Raw genomic sequence first — 16,157 nt, 5'->3', positions numbered from 1 at the left:
CTTCCATGTTCATTGCAGCATTAGTCACAATAGCCAAATATGGAAACAATCTAACGTTCATTGATCAGCAAATAGATAAAGAAATGGTAGTACCTACACAAAATATATTGTTCAGCTTTTAAAAAAGAACAAGAACTTGCCAAATGCCACAACTTAGATGAGCCTGGAGGATATCATGCTAAGTGAAGTAAGTCAGACACAGAAAGAAAAATATTGCATCATCTCAATACATGGGATCTAAATTTTTAAAAATCCAATTATATACAGAGATACAGAACAAAAGAGAGGGTACTATGTGTGAAGGTTAATATTGAGTGTCAACTTGATTAGATTGAATGATGCAAAATATTGTTCCTGGGTGTGTCTGTGCGGGTATTGCCAAAGGAGATTAACATTTGAGTCAGTGGGCTAGGAGAGGCAGACCCACCCTCATTGGTGCGCACCATCTCATCAGCTGCCAGTGCGGCTAGGATAAAATCAGGCAGAGGAATATGGAAGGACTAGACTGGCTGAGTCTTCTGGCCTCCATCTTTCTCCCGTGATGGATGCTGCCTGTCCTCGAACACTGGACTCCAAGTTCTTCAGCTTTTGTACTTTTGAACCTCTTTGATCACAGACTGAAGGCTGCACTGTCAGCTTCCCTACTTTTGAGGTTTTGGGACTTGAACAGGCTTCCTTGCTCCTCAGCTTATAGACAGCCTATAGTGGGACTTCACCTTGTGATCGTGTGAGTCAATACTCACTAATAACCTCCCCTTTATATATACATCTATCTTATTAGTTCTGTCCCTCTAGAAAACCCTGACTAATACACCAAGCATGGGAAGAAGGGAAGGCAATACAGAGATGCAGTTCAGAGGATATAAAGTAGCAAATATATAGGATTAACAAGTTTAGAGATCTAATGTACAACATAAATACTACAGATAATAAAATTGTACTGTATATGAGATTCATGCTAAATGTGTAGATTTTAGCAGCTCTTGCCACAATAACAAAAAAATCGGTAATTATGTGAGATGATGGATATGTTAACTTGCTTCACTATAGTAACCATTTTATTCTCTATATGTATCCCATAACATCATGCTGCATACCTTAAATATACACAATTAAAATTTTTATTTTAAAAAGAAAAAAAGGAGGAGAAATAAGAACTGTCCCAGATAAAAGCTGAGGGAATTCTTTACTACTAGACCTGCCTTACAAGAGGTATCCCTTTAAAATCTACCTTAAATGGAGTCCACCAAGGTAAAAGGAAAGGACATTAGATAGCAATATGAAACAGTGTGAAAGTATAAAGCTCACTGGCAAACATATAGACAAAGAATACTGTAATACTATACATTGGTATGTAAACCTTTTAATGCTGGTAAAGAAGTTAAAAGCTATAAGCATAAAAAACAACTATGACTATAAAAATAGGTTAATGGATACACAATATAAAATAGGTGTAACGTGTGACATCAATCACATAAATGGGTGGAGACAACATAGTTTCAGTATGCAATTAAAGTTATTGTCAGCTTAAAATGTATTATGTTTTACATAAGGCCCATAGAAGATACACACACACACACACACACACACAGCAGAGAGAGAGAGACAGAGAGAGAAACTGAACATGTCACTACAGAAATCAATTAAACACAAAGGAATATAACAAGACAGGAAAACATGGGGATAAGCTACAAGCCAGGCAGAAAACAATTTAAAAGTGATAATAGTAAGTCCTTCCCTATCAGTAATGACTTTAAATGTCAATGAATTAAACTCCCCAATCAAAAGACAAAAAAGTGCCTGAATTCCAATTTTCAAAAATCCAGCTATATGCCATCTACAACAGACTCATTTTAAATTTAAGAACACACATAGGCTGGAAGTGAATGGATGAAAAAAGGAATTTCATGCAAATGTCAACTAAAAGAGGGCAGAGGTAGCCATACTTACATCAGCAAAATAGATGTTAAGTCAGAAACTGTCACAAGAGACAAAGGGTCAATTTATCAGGAAGATATAGCAATTATGAAAATATATGAAACAAGCACTGATGGAGCAAAAGGAAGATAAAGAGGACACCACAATAATACTAGATTTCAATAACCTGTTTTCAATCTCGAATAGAACATTCAGATAGATAAGAGGAAACAAGACTTGAAGAATACTATGGAATAAATGTACCTCACAGGCATATATAGAGAGCCTCCTACCCTGCATCAGAATACGCATTCTTCTCAAGCACCACTGGAATATTCTCCAGATTATGTTAGGTCATGAAACAAAATATCCAAACCATATCACTCCCCATCTTCCTTCTTTGTCTCTCCCTTCCCAGATGTCATATCCTGCATTACAATTGGAAGGCCTCTCTGCCTATTCCTGCTCCACAGGAATTCCTCCCAGTGAGTCCCCGGCACGGGTAATTCAGCCTTGGCGTCTTCTGCTTCTCGGAGAACCCAAACACTACAATGACTGGTTATGAGGTTAAAATAAAAACCGAGGTGGAACTAAACACTGAAAAACAACAATATGCAAACTGAGGAATGAGTGGAGTTCACATTGCTCATAATGTTTGAAAGGAACATAAAGACTTAACTATTTAACAGTTAAAGTTTTTTAAAGTAATCACTGAAAAATAAACAGAATATACAATGTCCACACTATGTTAAGGGGGAAATGACATTGACTTTGAAGTCGGACAGAGCTGAGTCTGAATCCCAGTATTGCCACTTACTTAGCAGTGTGACCCTAGACGAGTCACAGAACTTTAGTTATGTCTTCTATAATATATAAATAGTGACCATCTTATAGAACTTTGTGATAATTATCCGTAGAGGATCATAATTATTACCACTTGTTTTCATAAAATAAACCCAAATCCCCTAACCAGACATTTGGAACTCCCCACGGTTTAATCCTGATTAGCCTGTCCAATCTCACTGCTTAAAATTCCTAGACATACATGTCTCAATCAAAATTTAAAATGTGCTATTCTTGGCTGTGTTGTATGGCTCATGTCTGTAATCTCAATGCTTTAGGAGGCTGAGGAAGGAGGATCAATTGACGTCAGTAGTTCAAGACCAGCCTGGTCAATAGGGTAGAGACTTTGTCTCTTAAAAAAAAATGTTTAAAAATTAGCTGCATGCTTGTAATTCTAACAAGTTAACAAGTCAGAAGGATGAGGCAGGAGGATTGCTAGAGTCCTGCAGTTTGAGGTTACAGTAACTTATGATTGCAACACTGCACTACGGCTTGGGTGACAGAGCAAGACCCTGTCTCTTAAAAAAAAATTAAAAATTAAAAGATAATAAATTAAATGTGCCATTCCTAAAATATATATATTCTTTTCTACTTCTATACCTTCTACTCATACTTTATCCCCAACTATATCCATTAACTTTCACTTATCATAAACCCAGAGATTCCATAGTGTTATAAAACCTTAAGGGCCTGAGATCCAATTCCAGAATCCCCACAGTGTGCCTGTCCTCCATCTATGGAAACACCTTCAGTAATGTAAAAGTCAATATCATCCAAAGTAACCAAGTTCTTAAACAGATATTTCTGCTCATCTGAAGAGGTGCTTTATTTTAAATTAAAATCAGCCTCTACGTAGCTTCTCTTCCTGGAAGTAGTTTTTAATTACTTGAGAACATAGAGAATAAGTCATCTCTCTAAAAGATTCCAGAATGAAAGGCCACTGGTGAATGTTGAATCTAATCAGGATAGAGTCACTGAAATTTGTCTTGGAGCCTGGTAAGTCTGAGATATATCCAGCCGACATGCACACACCATAAATCATAATAGTCTCTGTGCTACAATCAAACCAATTATCTACCTTGTTGGCTCCTTCATGGGAGAGGTTTCTGCCTCAGTTTCTCCAGTAAGTACCCCCAAGAGTTGTTTGGACTAAAATGTTATCCTAAATTGTGGATGACTGAGCTCAGACTCTGAATACCAAGTAACTTCTCTCAGTCCTTTCTCAAGGAAGAGAGCTTATCTCCCGTAACAAGTCTCTTACTGTGAAGAGACTGATCACCTGGAATTATAGTGGTAGCTTTAAGTTATTAAGTGACTAAAATATGTGCCAGACACCATAATAAATTCATTTTATCAATTACTTTGCATGATCATCAGCACAACCATAAGATATATGTATTACTATAAATTTACTGTTGAGGAAACAGAAGCACTGAAAGATAAGCAACTTCCCCAAGCATTCATTAACAAGGCTTCCCTGGAACTAAGGTGCTATTGCTTATCTGACTTTGAATCTGCTTTCCCACTACTTGGAACCCCACCAGATGCTGTCTTTCTGGTTTAACCTGATATCCTTGGATAATTGTTATCTGAACATACCTGAGATCACAATATCCATTATCAATGGTGTATGGCTCCATCTAGGTAATTCCACAAGGGCAGTCTCTGTTACCAAGTAAGAATCCCCACAACTAAGGCTTCCCACCAATCTTTCCTTTCAGCAGAATGCTGAGAGTCACTTTGTAGGACCCCAGCACCACCTCTCATAAGTTTTAAAAAAACAACAGAAAAGCTTAATTGTGTCTGAAACAGGTTTTCATTTCTCTTCCCAAAATGTTATGGACTTGAAGACAAGAAATCAGGATTCCGACACTAACTTACTATACGGCCTTGAGCAAATCACTTAAATTGGTTAGCTGGCAGGTTTTTTTATCCATAAATTTAAGGTGTTAGACAAGTCCCTTCCAGCTATAAAATTCTGTGATTTCAAGATCAAACATGAGATCCTGATAGGAGGATTGTAATAAAACAGTAAAAAAGAAAGAAAATGGTCTGGAATAGAAGATCTTGCTTATTTTATTATGAGTGTTTGGGGCCATGTTTACACACTCTTAGAGACATTTAAAATGAGGACATTTTATAAGGTAAGAAACAAGAAGGCCCTCACACACACATGATATTTAAATGTGGCTCCACAGTTCACAACACCTTCATCATGTATAAATAGAACATAGCATTTACAACCACTTACACTGTAATATATTTCTTTTGGCTGAGAGAAATGTTCAACTACATGAGTTTCTGAGAACACTGACTTTTTTCTTTATGTTATTGGGTAAAGTAATGCTATTTTATAAAGACATGGGGTCCTTAGGTACCCACTCTATTACTGTGTTTTTTTGTAAATAATTACAATAGCTCCCATTCATTGAGTACCTACCATTGGGTCTGACTCTATGCTTGGCAATTTACATACATACTCGTATTCTTCAACAAGTCTGCAAAATATGTATAATTATCACACTTTCCTCATTAAAAAACCAATCTTCAGAGAGAATGGTAGCTTACTTAAACAACTGTTAACTAAGAAACCAGGATAAGAACCTAAGTCTGTCAAACTCTGCTCTGCCATTTTGCCTCCAAAACATCTTAAAGTAAATCTACTCACTATTTAAATAATAATTCATTATTACCTGATAACCCATTCGAGTCTCGTGGCAACTTCATCGGCTAGGAATTATTTTATAGGTATGGAAACTGAAACACATAGAAGTTAAGTGACTTGCCTAGAGTTACACAGCTTAAAAAGATCAATGCTCACAAACCCTTACCTCCAAATCACCTAAAATCTGGTAGAAGCTCAAGATCCAGAAGAAAAGTAATCATTTATTATCATGTTTCACAAATAGATATCTAGGATTCTTAGATTATTCAGGCAGTGCTTATAGAATTTCAAATAAATCATAAAATTCTTCTGCTTTCCACACACCTACACACATATCAAGTGTGTGCAAAAAGAAATGGCCTTCCAGGCACTGATATATTCCAATACTTCTGTCACCATCTCAATTCTTCAGTTCCCTATACCCTCTCTTTATGAAAACTACATAAGTAAGTATCTGTGCTGAAAACAGTGAATCTAATAATAAGAATAGGGCTTATTTAAATGATTTTAAATGATTATCTTGGACTCAACTGTTTCTAACATTTGAGGAACTATCCAACCTTAAACTACACTTTAAGGCAGAGCATGCCTTAAAATATAAATGCCAAAAAATAATTTACAGGGGAAAGTATGATAGATTGACCACTTTGAGATCCTAAAACTTTTTTTTCTTATTGAAAATGATTATCAGTTGTCTGTTATCAGTCCAAAGAGAGACATATAACAAATAGTTTGTCAAAAAATGAGAAAAACTTGAAAATGGGGACCAGAAATAATATACGGCCAGTTGTAATGTGTTTTAAATATCATAAAGTTTACGATAAACCTTAATTCCAAATAAACCCCTTGATGTTGTAAACATACAGTGTGTTGGTGTGTTAAAAAATTTATATACAGAATCAAATTCTCCATTGCAACATTAATTTTCCATTACCTTTTCAATAGTATCCTATGAAAACATACACATATAGAAGATGGATAGTTTATGATAGCAACACATTGGAGCCAGTGTAACGAGGTTTATGTCAATGTTTCCATTTAAGCTGCTTTTTTTTTCAGTAGGTTAATGACTGGACCATAAAAATGCAATTAAGTGAAATCTGGCAAATGTGTTCTTAGTAACATTTTTTTTTTTTAAGTGAAAAGAAAGGGAAAGCAATGGCTGACCATTTGGAAGAAGATTTTAAAAATTATTTTGAGGAACAGGTACTGTAAAGCAAAGTTATATAATAGCTTTTGGTTACTTAAATTGATAAATATGTTTTGGGATTTGTTGCCAAATAAATTTAGTCACATCTCTTCCTATAAAATAGTCTATGATTTCAGTTTGACATGTACTTTCTTAGTGAATACGACACGCATCAGCAGTAACATCTTTCCACAGACACCAATCACAGTATTTGGGAGTCCAGCTATTCCTAAAAGGGTGAGGTCCTAAAACTAATAATGAAATTAAATATGAAATGAGACTCCATTTAAAATTATACCTCTGATAACTGTTAGCAGATATGGGAATATAGGCCAGAAGTTGAAGCCACATAGGTTAAGGTGTCAGTTCTGCCAACTGATAGTTTCCGTCACCCAGGCAAGCTATTTAACTTCTCTGTGCCTCAGGCATCTCATTTTGAAACTGATAATAAAATTATATAGAACCTATCTCATAGGATCCATTCATTCATACCACTCAGCATCTATGAGCAAGTAGCACTTAGTTTTTCTGAAACTTGCTTTATTTAAAGATAAGTATTATTAAATCATGAAACATTTCTCAAAATGAAGTAGTAGAGATTCTTAGTGATTATATATATATATATATATATATTTTTTTTTTTTTGACAACTGGTTAATTCTCTAAAATGGCAAGGATAAAGAGTAGCAAATCAAATCACAGTAATTACNGTCTCAAGTTGGTCAGCTCTCAGATTAGAACTCACACCAATAGCTCTCCTGATTCTCAGGCCTTTGGATCCATATTAAAACTACATGTCAGTTCTCCTTGGTTTTGGACTAGAACTCCACAGCAGCACTCCTCTGAAATGTGGATCGGAACTCCTCAGCCTCCTTATTCATCTTAGTGATTATATATATATATATATATATATTTTTTTTTTTGGACAACTGGTTAATTCTCTAAAATGGCAAGGATAAAGAGTAGCAAATCAAATCACAGTAATTACGTGGCTATTACAAAACATCTGCTTAGTTTAAATGTGATAAATTAGCAAATCTACCCAACACACCTGATGTTTAATTCAACAAATATTCATTGAGGGTCTACTTTATTTATACAAAGGTTACATTGTATACAGATTGCCTGAAATGTCCTGGAAAGTGTAAAAACTACAAATTTAGGATTCTGATGTGAAGATAAAAGAATGCATTCTAAGTAAAGGAGAAAAACATTTGTAAACATGTGGCATATACAATGCCAGACAAAAGGATTGAAAGATAGTGGGAAATGAGGCTGGATGAGAAGGCATTGGCCAAATTGTAAAACGACCAAGAAAATTTTTATACAAGATTCCATGGAAGATATATTGAGATTTTCCATAGGATTAAATGAAATAATATGAATGGTAACTTTTAGCAGTGATTGCCTCACTACCAACGACTCAAAAATGCTAGTCAATAAATAATTGTTTTGTTAAAAATTTAATTACACACCATTCTAAATACTGACAAAATACTGCCAACATATAAACACAGGACCACACAACAGAATTCCACCCCACCCCACCCCCACCACATTGCACTTAGCTTACATTATAAATTGAAGACTGATTTAGAAGCCTTTAAATCCATCTTAATTGTGTTCCACAAGATTTTGGAGATAAAAAAAAAAAAAAAAAAAAAAAAAGGTACAAACAGTCCCTTGAAACACGTAGGCCTGGACTTGATCTGGGGACAAATGACATTAAGGGGTAGATATTAGAGGGAAAATGTTAGACACCAAATCACCAAAACATCACTAATGTCTTAACACCTAAGGGAAAGAGTTGGGGCAAGGTAAATGGCCCAAAGCTAGAAGGTCACAGATCTCTGAGAACTGTTCAGAAGGACCTGCTGTGGATGAACCACAGCTCAGAGCTAGTGCACAGTCTTACCAGGTGATAAGTATCAGTGAGTGCACAGTCCTAAGAGTGATTACAAGTATCAGCACTGGAGACTTCTCAAGGAAGCACTTTTTTACCACCTTAGTTAGGTCCCATCTCCCACTGGTAAGCAGTCATGGCATCACACTCTCTACCAGTCTTAACATTTACTTAGATTGGTTGCAAATTGGTCTCTTTCCATAGACAGCATGTTTAACAAACAGCAGGGGCCAGGCCCACCGTATGACTCACCACTGTGCCTCCAGAGTCTGACACAAAGTAGGTAATTAATAAACATTTGTTGAAGGGATAAATGGCAAAATAAATCAAGAAACTCATGGAATTCGGACCAATCATCCTTGCAAATTAGAAGTCAAACGGGATGCTAAGCTTGGATTATAATGAAGTATCCAGGAGGCTGTCCGGGACACAGAAGTCAGGAGCCACTGGTCCTGAGGCCTCTCAGTGCAAATGCTAATGAGGCAAGAGGTGGGGTATTGAGGAGAAAACAATGCAAACCCCAGTAACAGATCTCCAGGAACTTGACAGCAACATGGAGACTTGGAAAACTAGATGAGTAAAAGTGGAAGTAGAAGGTAGAGGCTAGGAAAGTCCCCAGAACTGAAAAAGCAGTAGTTCAAGACCTCTGAAGGGTGCCAGTGGTCTCAGTAGTGGGTTAAGAAGCAGCCGTCACAGTTCTCACTAGGCCTGACAAGGCAGATTTTGCAGATCCAAATATGTGGCAAGGTAAAGAACCCCGGGGATTCCATGAGAGAACTACATAAATAAAGGCACAGGGTGGGAACAAGAACAAGTGGATTGGATAAAAATACAGGGTAGGTCAAGGGAAATATTGGAAACACAGTTGGAAAAGTGGGGTGGAACCTTAATAGCATCCATGATAAAGAAGGTGGGCTTTAATCAATAAACCATAGAAAGGCTCTACAAACTTGGTGAGCAGAGAAGAGATCTTATCAATGCTCTACTTCCAGCTTCAAGAGTGTATATGTGTGTGTGTGTGTGTATATGTGCGTGTGCGTGTGTGTGTGTGTGGTATCCTGGGGTGCAGCTTGTATAGTTGTCCAGACAAGTGAAAATAAGGTAGGATCATGTGTCCATGGAAATGGAGATATAAACCACAGCAGCACAAAGAGCCAGCAAGACAATCTCCCACAGCACTTAGTCTTCCTTAAAACACACTCTTCCTGGCCAGGCACAGTGGCTCACGCCTGTAATCCCAGCACTTTGGGAGGCCGAGTCAGGTGAATCATCTGAGGTCAGGAGTTTGAGGCCAGACTGGCCAACATGGTGAAACCTCGTCTCTACTAAAAATACAAAAATTAGCCGGGCATGGTGGTGGGCACCTGTAATCCCAGCTACTCAGGAGGATGAAGCAGGAGGATCACTTGAACCCAGGAGACAGAGGTTGCAGTGAGCCCAAAGCACAGCAAGGCACTCTAGCCTGGGAAACAGAGTAAGATTCTGTCTCAAAAAAACAAAAAAGACTACTACATACTCTTCCTTAAAAGCAACTTGCATAATATGATCTATTTCGCAAACCTTACTTTTCCATTGCCACTCTCAAGACACTTCCACTGCAACTAGTAACAGCAACATACCCCAACGTGCCTTTGATACTTTCTTCCTTTATCAACTCATTCTCACACTTCAAAAATCACCCAGCTGCTGGTATTCCTAATGTTCTCCTCTTCTCTCTCACCCATGTACTCACACAGCAGCCTGCAGTATCTCAGCTCCAACACTTACCACACAGTAAGTGTTGATTCAGATTTTCTGTTTTCCCTCCTGAAACTATAACCAGTCACAGGGAGAAAAAGCACATGGTTTGGAGCCCAGGTTCCTGTTTCTGTAACTTGCCAGCTACATATCATCCATGGTACCTCACAGCACTTCTGCAAAATGCATAGGAGACAATACATGCAGGCTGCTTAGCACAGTGCTTCACATGACAGAAGCACTGAACAATAAAGTTTTTTCTTTTGATTAACCATTATTGTGATGTTGCAGACAAAACAAAGAAGCAGGTTAGGCTATGTGTCAGAGATACACTCCAAGTCAATGAATAGAACCAGGCTTTCCCCCACCATCTCTGGGATCTTATTCCCTCTTCCCTCCAAACAATGCCTCTTAACAGTGGACCTCAACAGTGGACCTGAACTACAGCTTCACAGAGATGAGCATGCTCTTGAACGAATTCATTCTTTCCTCCCACAGATACCAAAGAAGAAGAAAATATGGAGAGTGAGCTACCCAAACTGCAGACTGAACTTTGTATAGCTTTGTAGCCAGAAAAAAATAAAGAAATAAATAAATGAGGAAAGTAGCTTTTACTGAGTAATAATTAGAACTCTCCTTCATTTCCTTCTAATTCAAACCAAAATTATTTTTCCCCTTTTCAGTAATGAATCAAGTGATTCATGAGTATATTGGGGATTTTGTCTAGGCTTAGAGTTGGCCAGTAATATACAGAAGTGGATGTGGTTAATTAAGAACAAGAAAAAAATTGAATTCCTAGTATCAGATCTCTCATTGCACTACTTTTTGGTAACTCTGTCATCAGCCGAAGAAATTCAATCAATGAAACCCATGAAGAACTATCCATTTACAAGATCCGTTTACAATATGTAAACACGAACTTTGCCTTTTGTTCCATGCAACAGGAATTCACCGCCTCATAAATGAGCACATATTTTTATGATTCTGCTGCATCTCATTACAACAAAAAACTCATGTAACATACTTTATATCAAATTTCTTCTTTAAAGCTATATTTAATGCCATCACAATTTCCAAATACATGTACAGCACTCTACTGTAGGCAGAGAGTAAAGAAAAGAAGAATGCATCATTTCAAGACCTTGATGAATACTGAAATGCTGGTTACAAACACGTTACGGTTTATGAACTATGGTGTTTAATATGGCATTTTTACTTATTTTCTCTATCCTAGAATTAAGCTGCCCAACACTGACAGGGCAGAGGAAAAATGTCATTTCCTCTGTTTTGCAAATGAGAAAACCTGAAAAGATGATTCTCTTCATTTAAAGACCTTCTTGGCAACCAGTGGATTACAGGGGAGAAGCTGTCACTGCCTGTCCAGGCCACACTCCACTTGTAATGGGCCTGCTGAGAACCCCTGCAGCCCAAGTGGCTTACTCCTCTACCACATGACTCCCTCTTGTTGCAGTTGGTAGGAGCTAAGACAGAGGGACCTGATCAATGTCTGCTCATCTGCAGGCCAGCCAGTTAGCCTGTGCCTGACTAATATTTGAGCTGGTACAAACTCATTATTCTCGCAAATAGTTGGTGTTGGGAAAAGGAAAGACTCAGCCATTTAATGTAAAGCTGGTAATAGAAATGTGCAGTGAGGGTGAATCAGGAACATGGCAAGGCAACAATCCATGCAACCCAAAATAATGAAGGGACAAAAACTTCACTGAGTAGCTGCTAAATGCAGATTACATCACCCAATCAAGGAGAAGCAGAGGGCAGGGAGACCCTTTCCTAGAAAAAACATCGTTCCTGAGATTTCCCATCTGAATCCTTACAGTAAACCTCCTTTTACTGAAGGACTCTTGCTCCTTGCAATCAAACAATCAGAAACACAATAACTGCTGACGTAGTGTCTATTGAACAATTAGTGCAGCTCTTTTAAAGCTAATAAAAAGAAACTATTTCACAGAGATGTAAAATTCAAAAACCTAACAAAAAAAGAACTTATCCTGTTTGAATATCAAAAGATGTGTAAAAAGTTAGGGCTGTATTAAAAAAATCCTACACATCTGTCTGAAGACAGTTGACATCACATGAAGCTTCCACTCATGTGAAATATATAATATTTATCACATGTATTGTTTTTCTATGCTGCATCATATATAATGTAAAAGTTAAATAATGTTAAAGCAAAATAACAGAAATTAAATGTAAATGTAATAAAGCAAAACTAATAAAATGTAATGAGAAATTAACAAAACAATCATTGACAAAGAGATTCATACCCATGTTTCAAAAAATACCATATAGCTAGTACATTAAAAATATGTAAGCACATGAAAAAATTTAATAATATAATTAATAGAAAACATGAATAATACAGTCAGAAACAAGATTTTATATAGATACATAAATATAATTATACATATTATGAAATAAGAAATATTTTATTCAGGTCCATAGAACTTTTTTAATTAAATCATGCACTTGAACAAAAAATATGCTTAAATTCAACACATGGAAAATCATATGGATCACATCTTCTGATAAAGCAATAAATTTTAAAAGCACAAAATGTTCACAAAAATAAAGCTAACTATTTGGGAATTGCTAAATATTTTCCTAAATAATCCTTAGGTCTGAAAACAAAAGAAAACTGCTATTACTAAGGATCTACAAGACAATAAAAAAGAGACTACTTCATACCCCAACCATTAGGATAAAGTCTTGCTTATAGAAAAGTGTATACCCTGAAAAATCATTATTAAAAAAGAAAAACTGAATGGAAGCAAGCAAACATTTTTAAAATTTTAAAGATAAGCTACAAAATAAACCAAAAGAAAACAGAATGTAGAAATTAACAAAGAAAAAAGCTGAAATATATGATCTACGAATTCAAAAATTCACTCTGCGACAGTGAATAAAATGCAAAAATTCTCACAAGTCTGATAAGGAAAAAAGAGAAAGAATAAGAAAGGCAAGCAGAAAATAAAAACAGATATACCAGATACAGAGTTAGAAAATTTTATGAAAATATTATCTGCAAGTCTATGATGACATATTTGAAACCTAGCATTAGTGGATAATTCTCTAGGAAAATACAAATTACCAAAACTGATAAAAATAGAGAAAATGAATATACAAACCACTAATAATGTAGATTATCAAGGTAATTAAAGCCTTGTTTTTCAAAGGCACTAGTTCCAGATAGACTTACAGCTGAATTATCCAACTTTTGAAAGATGTATAATTTCAATGAAATTTAAATTATTCCAGATTATATTTAAAAATAGAAAGCCTCCTAATTTGATTTTAAATTTTAAACTAGCCAGATGTAATAAAGTTCAAAACAGAAAATTATAGTCCAATTTCACTGGAAAATATATGTGCAGACGATGTCAATAAAATACTATCAAATTAAATCAATATTTGCAAGATTTCCAAAGAGTAATGCATTGTCATCGGGTATGGTTTATTTCAGAAAGCCAAAGATGACCAATAAACATAATGACAAATTCATTACATTGAAACCTTAAAGAAACATCTCTATCCTTGTCCAACATGGCGGCGCCCAGCGGAGGGTGGAACGGTGTAGGCGCGAGCTTGTGGGCTGCGCTGCTCCTAGGGGCCGTGGCACTGAGCCCGGCGGAGGCGGTGTCCGAGCCCACGACGGTGGCGTTTGACGTGCAGCCCAGCAGCGTCGTGCACTCCTGCTCCCATAACGTGGGCCCGGGGGACAAATATACGTGTATGTTCACTTATGTCTTTCAAGGAGGGACCAATGAGCAATGGCAGATGAGTCTGGGGACCAGCGAAGACCACCAGCACTTCACCTGCACCGTCTGGAGGCCCCAGGGGAAGTCCTATCTGTACTTCACACAGTTCAAGGCGGAGGTGCGAGGCACTGAGATAGAGTACGCCATGGCCTACTCTAAAGCCGCACTTGAAAGGGAAGGTGATGTCCCCCTGAAAACTGAGGAATTTGAAGTGACCAAAACAGCAGTGGCTCATAGGCCCAGGGCTTTCAAGGCCGAGCTGTCCAAGCTGGTGATTGTGGCCAAGTCATCACGCACTGAGCTGTGACCAGTAGCCCTGTTGCAGGCAGCACCTTCTCATCTCTGGTGAAGCTGAAGGGGCCTGTGGCCCTGAAAAGGCCAGCACATCACTGGTTTTCTAGGAGGGACTCTTAAGTTTTCTGCCTGGGCTGATGTTGCCTTGTCCGGAGGGACTTGCAGGGTGGCTGAAGCCCTGGGGCAGAGAACAGAGGGCCCAGGGCCCTCCTGGCTCGCAACAGCTTCCCAGTCCCCACTTCCTGGTCAGCTCTTCTGGACTCAGGATCGCAGATCCGGGGCACAAAGAGGGTGGGGAACACGGGGGCCACGCTGGGGAAAGAAGCCATGCTCCCCCCAACCTGCAGATCTGCTTTCCTGTGTTTACCCAGGGGACGGACCGCCTTTCAGATGAACTGGGAAGAGATTAAATGTTTTTTCATATTTAAATAAATAAGAAGGTTAAAAAGCAAAAAAAAAAGAAAAAAGAAAAAGAAACATCTCTATATAGCTCTATATATCTATGATTTCATAAATGGTACTAAAAGTAATTTGATAAAATGCAGCCATATTTTCTAATAAGAATTCCAAGTCAGATTGGAATAAAATAAATATAGTATTTATATATAAAGAAAAACATCATTAAAATCAGAATGACCCTTTATTATCATTATTATACAAAATTGGGCTCTGAGGTTCTAGTAAACAAGGATAAGAAAATAAAATAATTGGCTTAATAGTAGTAAAGCTACTAAAATTCATAAGGGAACTGCATAAGGTGACTACATACACTATATGCAAAACCAGTATTTTATATCTAACAAAAACAAGAAATTAAAACAGAAAAAAACCGCTATTCACAATGGTTAAACAAACAAACAAAACCCTCTATGTTGTAAAATTTTATTGTTAAATACAAAATAAGATTTGAACAAGTAGATAGGCAAACAATGTCCTTGGAAAAGAAGACTTCATGCCAAAATATTATAAACAAAATCCTCCACAAAATCCTCCAAAAGTATATGCTTCAAAGTATACATTTAAGCAATCCAGTTAGAATCACAACCATTTTGAAATCAGTTAAAATGGGAATATTCATATGGAAGTATAAATAGCTAAGAAGATTAAAAAACATAAAAACAATAGTAAGTCAAAGACTCCCGTCTATTAAAGCTTACGATAACAGCATCTTAAACAAATAAGAAATAAGCAAATAATTGAGTGGTTGGAATAGCATCCAGTAGTAGGTCCCAATATATACAATTAATATAGTCCATGTAGAATTCTATTTTAGTAAGAAAAAAAGTATTTATTCAAAATGCTGTCAAAACTAGCTATCCATCTGTAAGTAAATTAAGTCATTATTTCACATCATATTTCATATGAGTAGAGACACAAATGTGAAAATAAATAAAATAGAATAAAATTTAGGAGAATAAATTTTGGGGAGACTTTTACTCAAGGTTTTATAACCAAAGGTAGAAAACCCAAAATTCTAGAAGAAAAAATAGAAATATTTGATTAGATAAAAAATAAAAATAGAGTCAAAGATGAATAAAGGATTGGGAAAAATATTAACATAAAAGTTTCCACATATTAGTAAAAAAGCAAAGTATAAGCAACCAAAAAAGAATAGGAAATGCAAATGTGCAATAAACATAGAGAGTCACACTCAATCTGAATCAGAGGAGACAATACTAAAATAGCATTGCTATGCATGTTTTTTTACACATTATGTGGCAAACTTTTTTTTTTTTTGAGATGGAGCGTCATTCTGTCACCCAGGCTGGAGTGCAGTAGCACCATTGTGGCTCACTGCAACCTCTGCCTCCTGAGCTCAAGCGATTCTCCTGCCTC

The 16,157-nt window shown here is 36.7% G+C and overlaps 1 protein-coding gene and 1 pseudogene across 4 annotated transcripts in view; one reads left to right on the top strand and one right to left on the bottom strand.

Annotated features, from left to right (window-relative positions):
* The window catches only part of SUGCT (succinyl-CoA:glutarate-CoA transferase), a 732,347-nt gene that overhangs the window by 447,543 nt on the left and 268,647 nt on the right, over positions 1-16,157 (bottom strand). The window lies entirely within an intron of this gene.
* Positions 13,773-14,662, top strand: LOC108526583 (myeloid-derived growth factor pseudogene; annotated as a pseudogene). Its single transcript, XR_001884560.1, has one exon. The product of XR_001884560.1 is annotated as a myeloid-derived growth factor pseudogene (transcript).

Source organism: Rhinopithecus bieti, unplaced genomic scaffold, assembly GCF_001698545.2.
Source record: "Rhinopithecus bieti isolate Rb0 unplaced genomic scaffold, ASM169854v2 scaffold_2439, whole genome shotgun sequence".
Lineage (NCBI taxonomy): Eukaryota > Metazoa > Chordata > Mammalia > Primates > Cercopithecidae > Rhinopithecus > Rhinopithecus bieti.
This window is presented reverse-complemented; position numbering and strand designations above follow the sequence as displayed.